This window comes from Pimephales promelas, chromosome 22 (genome assembly GCF_988280905.1).
Source record: "Pimephales promelas chromosome 22, fPimPro1.hap1.1, whole genome shotgun sequence".
Taxonomy (NCBI): domain Eukaryota; kingdom Metazoa; phylum Chordata; class Actinopteri; order Cypriniformes; family Leuciscidae; genus Pimephales; species Pimephales promelas.
In genome coordinates this window covers 20,855,085-20,862,949 of record NC_142790.1, presented here as the reverse complement: position 1 = coordinate 20,862,949, position 7,865 = coordinate 20,855,085, and the positions used below count along the sequence as shown (strand labels likewise).

At 37.4% G+C, this 7,865-nt stretch overlaps 1 long non-coding RNA gene across 1 annotated transcript in view; it reads left to right on the top strand.

Annotated features, from left to right (window-relative positions):
• The first annotated feature begins 112 nt into the window (after nucleotides 1-112).
• Nucleotides 113-7,865, top strand: part of LOC148969607 (uncharacterized) — a 100,514-nt gene continuing 92,761 nt past the window's right edge. Inside the window, exon 1 of the long non-coding RNA XR_016149330.1 lies at nucleotides 113-1,601. This is a non-coding gene — a long non-coding RNA (uncharacterized LOC148969607). The remainder of the gene's footprint in view (nucleotides 1,602-7,865) is intronic.

Below are 7,865 nucleotides of genomic sequence, written 5' to 3'. Positions count from 1 at the left end.
CTTTTGTCAGTTTTCTGAAGCAAACCCTGTGTGAGTAAAAAGCCACAGTGAGCTATACAGTACATGGAACCTATACAATTATAACAAAACGATGAAGCTGAGATCAACATCTCATCTGAGCCAGGTGAAACGGTGCCCTCTCTGACATGTCATGAATCTCTGTCACCTCATTGCCTCAGAAAGAGAGACAGACAGAGAAAGAGCAAGAAACGAATGCTCTTTCGAAAACACATCAAATCAGTCAGTTTTCTACACCTAAACAACAGCGTTTGGTGCAGGTGAAGTCCGTGTTGTCAATACCTCCGCATTCATGGGAAGCCGTAATAAGTTTTGGAGTGCGCCCTGTTTGGATGGTTTTCCAGAAAGCAATCTGATATCACTAGGTGTAAGTGCACAAGGCCCGGGGGCAGATGATGCCGTCAATAGTAGCTGTCTATTATACTGCGGGAGAGCTTGGAGGAAGTGGAAATGGAGACCGAGCAAGCTAAGATAAACAATGCGAACCCTCCAATCAACTCCATAATAGAGTGGCTGCTTGCGTGGGGTTAAACGGCAAGCTTGACGGGAGAAAGCTGAGCATCCAGTGATCCTTAATGAACAAGCGCACAAGGCTGAATGCACTTATTTGTATACAAAACATTATCTTGGTATTCAAGGCACACATCTCATCTGAGGCGCTCAGCTTTGTGTGACGGTGTGGTATTAAGCCTCGGTAAGCCTCCTCTGAGCAATGTGGAGTGGATGGAATAAGCATATCTGTTCTTCACCTTTGTGGTGAAGGAAACTCTCACACACTACACCTTGACATTCATGACAGCGAGGATACTCAAAGTGATTGTAATCCACATTGCCGACAAGCTGAATAGGAGGAATTTTCCTCCCTTTTCTTGTGTAGAACTACCATTTGTTTGCATAATGACACTTCCAGACAGCTTCTTCCAGTGCTGCACTTAAACCCCTGTGTTGGCTTCTTTCTTTCTTTCTTTTTTTTTTTTTTAAACTGTTTTAATCTGTTATGAGGGAAATTTAGATTTGGGGTGGGATTAATGTAGGCTATATTTTTCAGTTTTGACATGATTCATTTTCATATTTTGTGGGGTTTTTTTCTTCCATTTTTGTAGCCTAATTAGGCCTACTTTATTTTAAATATTAGAAAAAATGATGTAGGATAGTGGGTCCTCCTGAAATTTCAGTTAATTATTTAAAAAAAGAAAACAAAACGGTGACCTCTGGCTGCTCAGGTGTTAGTTATGGGCGGGGCCTCAGAGGGGCATCAGGCGCCTCTCTGGCCAAATATTTGTTAAAGCAATTCATTTTTATTTTTATTTTTTTAAATGGTAAACGCATAATATAAAAATTTAAAGTTGATGAAAAATTAAATATGTTTTGTTCTTATTATCTGCGCTGGCATATCCCAGTCAATTTCACGCCGGAAGTGGAGGCTGAAGCTGAGGCATAACTGTTAACGTTAAGTTACTTGACTAGCATTTGATACGTTTTTGATATACAAACTAAAAGATAGTCGGATAAATGTTGTAATGAGAAGATGGGATCATCACAAATGAAGCTTTCTTCAACTTTACTGTGGGAAGTCCGTGAAGGTGAGCTAGCCTGTTACTGTTTTAGTATATTTTGAATCCAAGTTAGACCTTCTACGTCAGTAAACATGTCTGACTCTGAACTGATATGTTTTCTACATTTATTTTATTTTATTTTTTATTTTCCCGTTCCTGTTTATCATTGCCTAACTTCTGTTTTGTGCCATTATGTTGTTTGTTATTATTATGTTGTTTACATTGTAAACTGAATGTTTAGCTAAATAAAGCATTTAAAAAATATATGTTTTCTACAGCAACCCCATGAATCTATTTAATATTTACAAATACTAGTATTTTGCAGCTACTATCCCAATTATTCAGTTTTTGGGGGGAAAATGAATCCTGTGGGAGTCTGTGGTTCCAGTTTTACTTTTATTTATTCATCGTACGTAGGCTACTTAGATATATTAGAATCATTCTGTATTTGTTTGTATTTTTCTAGTAATACTTTTAATTGATTTATAAAGTAGTCATTTTGGCTAGACATTGCATATGACAATTAAAAAAGGAACGGTACAACTTGAAAACATGGTTGGTTTTGCTTATTGGCATCTACCATAGACTGGCATCTACCAATTCCCATGAATTCCAATGACAAAAATTGGCCACTAGGTGTCGCTAGAGGCGCATTGTAAATATAGCAGCTGTAGTCATGGTTCTCATTGTGAGGAATTTCTAGTAAGAATCTCCACAAATCTCACTTGATCTTTTATTTTATAACGTATGCAAACGCGGATCAGAATTGCAGCTGCCGTGAAGACCCTTAGCTTAAGTGTTCCATGCTGGGTTATTTTAAAAAGCATCTGTTGATAATGTGTTCTTTATGTGCACAATCAGGGAATATTTTTGATTAACTCTTGCTCTCCATTTAAAATGAATGAATGATTGAATGAATGGTGGTCTATTAGCTGCGGTGGGCTTGAATTCAGGCTACGCTGACATCGCACCGTTTTCAGGATCAAGGTTCAGGCAAAGGAGAGAGAAAAAAAAACCCACCACACACATACACTTGGTAATGTAAGTACAGTTTAAAATTAATGGTGTCTGTCAGGCTGGGGACCGGCTTGCCACTCAATGAGAGATTAAGGGTAAAGATTGCGCCCCATCATTTTTCAGCTGCACATTTTACCCATAATTCCCCTCTAGATCAACTGATTTTTTTTTCTGAAAAGCATGTAGGCTATAGGCGAAGGTGTAGAAACCCTGTGGCTCCCAACATTCAAGGAACGCATTCACATCTTGAATCATTCCCACCCTTTTTCATCGTCTGCGTGTCTCCCCTGATTAAACCGCAGTTTTGCTTTGGAAAAGGGAAGTGGTGAAGCCATTTAAAAAGGGTTGAAATGCTAGTTTCTCTCATCATAAATGCGGGCTTTAGTCTGAGAATAGCCGACTGTTCCTGGCCTCCTGTGACACCTTGCATTCTTACATTTTGTCCGTGCGGCACAGTTGAAAATGCTCGTGAAATGTATTCAATTCAAATCAAATTGATGTAGCGCAGAGTAATCTTTCTCTATTAGATGTGTCACTTTTGCCAATTGTTCCCTAATATCCTTTACTGTGACTATATAAGATTAGTGCTCTCCATGCTGCCAGAGTTTTTCGTGCCTTACTGAATTATTCACCGAGGCGTAACCTTCAGTTATCAGGTTAGAAAGACCTTGATTATAACAGGAAGTCAAGTGTAGAAAATCACTCTCTCCACCGAAGGAAGCGTTTCAGCCCTTTTGGAAATTTGAATAATTATGAAATGTACACACAAATAGTATAAGAAATTAATTACACAGGCACAATGGCTTTCTCTGTAGGAGCAAAGCTTAATTTATAAGTCAAATAATTAGTTTATCTTTTTCTTCTTCATTGTAATGCATGGAACTGTGGCCATTGTTATCTGGAACTTACTCCTATAATTGACACTAAAAAATAAACTCTCTCCTTGATGCTTGTCTGTTAAGTGACAACACTCAAACGCAGCCAAAGTTTTGTGAGTTATTTATTTTTTAAATAATGTACTTACCATCGTATTCTATCATATTTAGTTGTGGAATCGTTAATCAAAAAGAAAATGATGACGACTCCCTGCCGACTAGACTGATGTGTTGCTCTCTGCGGGGCATCGAGGCAAACCGCTCCACAGGTGTCTTCTGGAAATAAGGGAAACGGATAGCCGATCGTTCCGCGCACACCTTGAAATTATAGCCTTGCATTTTTTCTTTCTCTCTCCCTTGAATAGTCATAGTAAATGAATTTAAGTTCATTAGCTTCCACCCTGCTGGAATAATGCAGCTCTCATTACATCTCTGATAGACAACATTTGACAAGGAAATAGCATTATCCATGCGGAATAATACACCCTTCATTATTTATTTGGCGATTAAGGAGATTCCCGGAACAAACTGAGACGTGGTCTAACTCGTATGTGTCCTTTTCTATGCCTTTATAGTATCATTAACTCATGTGGTTACTGCACTTAGCAGTTAGCCTATGTTTTGTTTGTTTGATTTATAGTTGACCCTTATGTCACTGACCATTATGCAGAAATGCACTCTTTTTATTCTTGTTGGTTTCACACATGGTTTTAAAAAGGTTTTATGTCATTTCCAAGAAAAGTTTCAGTTTAATGTCTTGGTGAAACCCTCAATTACAAAGTAATGCTTCCTTTTTACCTTGAATTATGTATTGTAAAAAGTTTTGGTTTTAAGGTTTTGTTTGAACACTTTGCTTCATTTGTTTGATTAAAATCCAGTAAAACAGTAATTTTCTGAAACATAATTATAATTCTAAAATAACTTTTCTATTTGAATATGTTTTTTTTCAAGTGTAATTTATTTCTGTAATGGAAAAAGAATGAATTTTTAGCAGCCAGTCTTCTTCAGAAATCATTCTCAAATTCTGATTTGGTGTTCAAGAAACTTTTTTTTGTTGTTATAAGGATGCACGATATTAGATTTTTGTCATTTTCGTTTCAACTCATTTTGGCCAACACTGATTTACATTTTCCCCCCTTTTTTTGGAAACACCTTCTCTCCTGTACAAGAATTATAAATGAATTAGGTTATTTTTCATTTTTTAGTTAGTTTTGACCAAAATCATTTTTTTTTTCCATTCTGTTTTCAGATATCTCCTCACCAAAATGTTACTTGTTAAGATAGATAAATGTTAAGAAAGTTCTTAATTTTTTAAAATACTCTTATTTTTAATGACAAGAGTTTTAAAAGCTCTGAAAAAGTGACAAAAATAAAGTCAGTCACATTTCCCCCTCCCAAACAAATGCAGTTTAATTTGGATTTAACATTTGTAGATGAAAAATGGAGTCGTCAACACATGAAGTGTGGGAGGCATGTCTTCAGTTGATGCTGTCTTTAGCTTCAGATACAAATTATACTATAATTTTAGAGATCCTTGCATAGATTCAAGCTATTTTCATCATCCATTTGATCATTTTATATAGATTTTATTAATTTATGATAAAATTGTCATGTTTGTCATTTATGACATCAATTACCGCTTTATTTATTCAGAAATGGAAGTAACTTATTTGTGTATTCTATTTTAAATTTATTACAGCGCCTCCATTAAATAAATATAACATTGTTCTGGCCTGGCACTAGGGCCTGAAGGAGGCTGCTGTTGCTGTGAGTGACTGTGAGAGAGTTTATGGGTATCGTACGACGGACGCGTTCCTCTGTGCTCGCATTCACAAACTATAATAACCACATAAGCAAAAATTTACTTAAATAATGACCACACTGGTGACGTCATCTTATGGCTAGCACTCCTTGCGCACTTGCTGGCACGTTATCATATCGGCATAATTCTTTCATATCTGCAGATATTGTAAGAATTCATCGGCTGATTCCGATGTCGTGCCAATAATATCTTGCATCCCTAGTTATCAATGTTGATTACAGTTGCACTGCTTAATATTTTTGTGCAAATCATATTTCAGAATTCTTTCATTTATTTAAAAAACAGAATTTATTTGAAATATAGATTTTTTTTAAAGTCTTTACTTTCCCTTTTAACCAATTTAATGCATCCTACAATTATTAATAAAAAAAACCCCTCAAATTTTTAATGGTAGTGTATAGGGGTGTAACAATATATCATGCCACAATATATTGCAATACAAAAATGCAACAATGCGTATCGTGGATAGTGAAAATATGTATTGTGGATAGTTCCCCCAAATAAAAATTACTGTGTGAGGAAAAAATTTAAGTTTTCAGAGTTTTAGTGTCAGTACTACATTAAATTACTATAAATGTTAATTATAATGTATAATAATGCAATGGGGAAATATTCTGATAATGCCACATGACTTCTGTAACTTGACCAGTAAAAAGTGTCCAACATTATTTTAAATATATGTAAATAAAATTCTAAAATGATTCTGTATTTTCAGCTTCAGAATCATGAATATTTGTATTCTGGTGTCACCATTATGCTTGGGTTACAAGCACCAAGTCCAAGCCTATTCATTTAAACCCACAATGTAATATCAAAGTTAGCATTTTAATCGACAGCACATTTTTTATATACCTTTCACTATATGTCTTGAAGTATCGCAATAATATTGTATTGTGAGTTGAGTTCAGTATCGAATCGTGACATGAGGGTATCGTTACACCCTAGTACTGTAACGTTGTAATTCCCATAAATATAGGCTAATACATTTTTGGCAAGTTTTAAGGAAAAGGTCAAATTATCTGATATGTTACTAAACTTTTTGACTATTATAGACTTTATGACTTGTACTTTCCTGTTTTCTTTTTGTTTTCTGCGTGTTTCCGCATGTTAGTTGGACCACACGACTGAAAAAGCTTTTTCAAATAAGAAGTGAATCAGTTTTGTTAAAATAATTCTCTTGACTAAATAGAAAAAGTCGAGTATTCTGCAGGGAGATTCAAGATCAGGACTGTTGTATCGCCATCATGACATTATGCCTCCACAAATTTTGTTAAGTTTTTTTTTTATTACATTATTTGCTTTAGCACTCCACTTTCCTTTACACCTTGAGATCCTTGAGACTATGCTCTCCACATCATCAGGTGTTTTTCTGTTCATTGAAATTGATCTGCAACACAGTCAGACTAATACAATATTCAGATGCATGCTGAATTTCACCCCTTTAGAAACCACGTGCATGCGTGTGTCTGGGGAAAAAATGCTAGCTGCATTTTAAATGCATTTGTGCATTCAGCACGGTGTTCTGTCAGGCATGTGTCTGGGACAGATAGTCCCGACTGCTTCAATACTGCCGAGTGTGCTCTGGAGGTAAATGACCTGCCTGGCAGAGAGAGAGATTGGTGCCCAGCATGTCTCCTGATAAAGTCAAGCGCTTCTGCGACTTTGCCTGACCGCATCTATTTGCACTCCATATTTCAACACGGCGCAGATGTAACAACTTAATTTGCCACCAGTCATAATTCTGCCCACCCACGCATAATGAGGTGATGCTGGTTATTTTCGACTTCGCTGCATGGACGCCTGAGGTAATTCGAGTTCCGAGGTGCTTGCAGTTCCTATCTCGGGCAAGATCTCCAAATTCTCCCAATATGCACGGAAGTTCCTGGCCGTGTAATTTGACTAATGTTTTTAAAACACAACCCCGATCCCACAATTCATCTTGGCACGTTCTGGAGAAGTCCCACCACATTCTTCACTGTATGTGCCGGCCACCTCCGCGGGAAGCATTTTTTTGGGCTTTTTTTTCTTCTTCGTCTTTCTTCCGCAGATGTACGTTTCTTTGGCCCAAGCTGTAAATTGAAAACACCGGTTGTGTTGTTCTCTCATCGCACACCTCGGAAATGGACTTCATTCGTTCACGTGAACTTCCCATAACCCCTCATGTGCGAGACACTCATCATCTAGCGAAGGCCTCGTGGTGAAGGCCGGTCCATCACGACAATAGCGAGAAGAACCCGGGCGAATGACACCAGCACCCTTCTACCCTCTGAGATCTGATTAGTCGCCTCCATACAATCTAGCACGACACAATGCGCTTTCATTACCCCACATGTTGTCATCTCTCTCTCTCTCACTCTCTCTCTGTCTCTATTTTTCCATCAGCCTCTCTTTTTCTTTTTTTTCCTTCTTTGAACAAGTGTTCATCTCAGAACTCTGATCAGCGGCCTCACTTTCATCAGTCTAATGCATGTGCCTCCCTGGGCCCAATCTTATGGCGGTGCAGCATGGGGCCTGGTCCTTAATCTCATTTCTTTAACCTCCTTCAAAATTGGTTCCCCTCTGCGAGAGGCATCATGA